This window comes from Myotis davidii, unplaced genomic scaffold, assembly GCF_000327345.1.
Source record: "Myotis davidii unplaced genomic scaffold, ASM32734v1 scaffold1158, whole genome shotgun sequence".
NCBI classification, from domain to species: domain Eukaryota; kingdom Metazoa; phylum Chordata; class Mammalia; order Chiroptera; family Vespertilionidae; genus Myotis; species Myotis davidii.
The window spans coordinates 83173-86154 of record NW_006289717.1 but is presented as its reverse complement, the minus strand read 5'-3'; positions in this window follow the sequence as shown (position 1 = coordinate 86154).

The following is a 2982-nucleotide window of genomic DNA, read 5'->3' as shown; positions in this document are numbered from 1 at the left end:
TGTTTTGGCATATGGCCAGATATAAAGGTTAGATGCCATTTATCTACCCACCTGACTTTGGTTGTTGGGGGCTGACACACTGATTGTTAGGAAAGAGATAGCATACATCAGTGTTACCTAGGGTTGAAATCTTCACTGGAATGGATGAGGGAGAAGGGTAAGACAGAAAAGGATTATGGAGGTGGTAATCTATATCTTCCTACCCTATGTTCTTGACACCCACTCTATTGTCAAGAGGAAGTGTGGCATGCATGTGAAGCCCAGAGCTTAGTTATCTTCTATCTGCTGAACTGCCTTTATTGTGGGAAGACACAATATCTGTAGAAATAGAAGACAGTGACTTACATGGTATGAAGCCCTGGTATCTTCTCTGGTGTATGGACTATAGAGAGCAGATGGGATATGGAGAGTGGGGAGTATGACAGACTTGGAATCTTAGGAGTGAAGCTTATTTGGGGCCGTTCTGTCCCCATTATGACAGGATATGAAGTTTGAGGATGTGGCCATTGCCTTCTCTCAGGAGCAATGGGTGCTTCTTGAGGTCCAGAGACTTCTCTACCACGATGTGATGCTGGAAGTTTTTACACTTGTATCAATCTATAGGTAAGACCTTCACATATCTCCTAGTGTCCTGAGGTGATGCCCTCTCTTCCTAGATTCTCCACCTGTAGCTTCTCTCTCCCACAGACAGTCCAGCAACTCTGTTAATTCGCCCATTTTCTTGTCAAATGTGCTGTGGCTGCTAGAGCAGAGCTGTGTGGAGAGAGCTGACACCCATTGTCTCACAAAATACAGAAAGTGTCTGTGAGTCAGCAGTTTTACTGACAGCTTATGGGTTCTCCTTGCTCTTCCTATACCTGGGAGCTTTCTTAAGTCCACATTCATGACTTCCCCTTCCACCCCCTTCCTTTAGCTCAAGGTTCTGTGTGACCACCTGTGCCACATTGTGGTCTTTACTTACATGAGCCGTGAGCTGTATTTATAAGACCTCCTTCAATTGTCATTTGTAATATTTTCTTCCCTGCATACTATTGCATGCCGAATTGCTCTGGGCTAGTACTGGCTACTCACTTCTGCCATCTTTTATTAATACTCAGAATGTTTAGGTTTTATATATTTGTAGGAGAGGAGGTACAGAGTGAACCCTGTTTTTTTTACAGAGAGAACATGCAAGATGGTCTCAAAGGAGGCCTGGCCCTGCTGAAGGCAACTTGGGGGGAAAGTATGACATAAGGGTATTGTTTCTATCATACCAGGAATCGGCTCATGTCCAACAGTGTTTAGATGCAAGTGGCCACACTACATTTGTACCTTTTCTTTCCCTTACTTGACACTTTTATGAAATGTCATTTCATCTGTGACTGGCTGGCTTTTGTCTACTTTCACCTTTGTGGCCTTTTTTCATCAACTGTTCCTCCTCACTGCTGCCTCTGCTGTATTTGCTGACATGGACCTGAACATGTGTCATGAGGTGCACATACATGCTTAAGTGGTCCTCACACAACAGCAACATGTTTATTGAAATAAGATGTTACCAACCCTCTGCAAAGCTTGCCCATGTCACCAGCAGACAAGTACTGCTGAATGCTGTTAGCAGAATAATGAGCTGGAGATGCTACTTCTCTTCCATGTGGTGCTTGCCATGTTTCTGTCATATTTCTGTTGACGTCTTCCTTGTTTTGTGATCTTCAGTGGACCAGACTTCACAGCAGCCTCTTATTAATCCTTCCCAAATTTTTTGTTTTTTCATACAATTAAATGGAACCAATGTGTTATGTGAAACACACTTTTGTAAAGGGACTTACATCTGACACCACAGTCAACATTTATATCCTCACCATTTTTCCCTTTTCAGGTTGTTGGCACAAAATGGATGATGAGGAGTCCAATTCTGATCAGAGTGTATCTGTCCAGGGAGAGTCACAGGTCACGGCTTCTAAGACAGCTCAGGCAACCCAGAAGAACCATCGTTGTAAATGGTGCTTCTCAGTGTTAAAAGACATTTTACACTTAACTGGGTTACAAGCAGCATACTTTGAGCAGAAAGCCTTCATCAGTGACACATGTGTGAAAGACTTTTGCTTCAGTGCAAACCATCATGAGCAACAGAGGGATGCCAGTGGAGAGAAGACCTTGAAGGAAGATATGGACAGGGCCTCCAGTATGGAAGCTGACGAGAACTTCCCAGTCATCTCAGAGCTTCTCTCCAGCATCAGGGAACTCTTCAAACTGAGGAGCCACCCTATGGTAGTGAGATATCACAGGAATTTGTTGGTGGAAAAAATCAGCATGGATGCAGTAAATGTGAAAAAGCTGCCAGCCATAATCAGAAAGTTGTTCAACATCAGGGTGTCTGTTCTGAAATAGTGAATTATGAGTGTAACAAGTGTGGGGATATTTTTAGACATATCTTTAACCTCAATAGACACAGGAGAGTTCACACTGGAGAAAATCCCCATGAGTGTAATGACTGGGAAGTTCTTCAGTGAAAGCACTGATCTCAATCAACACCACGGAGTTCACACTGGAGAAAAGCCATGTAATGATTGTGGGAAGTCCTTTAGTCAAAAGCGTTTCTTTACTCAACACTACAGAGTTCACATTGGAGAAAAGCCCTCTTCCACCCGGGAGCAGGCCCAAGCCAGCAGGTCGTTATCTCCTGAGGGGTCCCAGACTGTGAGAGGGTACAAGTGGGGCTGAGGGACACCCCCCCACACACACCATTGCACAAATTTTTGTGCACCGGGCCTCTAGTATAGATAATAAAAGGGTAATATGCTAATTAGACTGGATAGACCGGATGTCCTTCCAGACAAAGCCACAGTGGCAGGGGCTGAGGCAGAGGTAGTTAGGGGCGATCAGGCTGGCAGGGGAGCGTGATTAGGAACGATCAAGCGGCAGGGGAGAGAGGTAAGGGATGATCAGGCCAGCAGAGGAGGGCAGTTAGGGGCAATCAGGCCCACAGGAGAGAGCAGGTAGGGG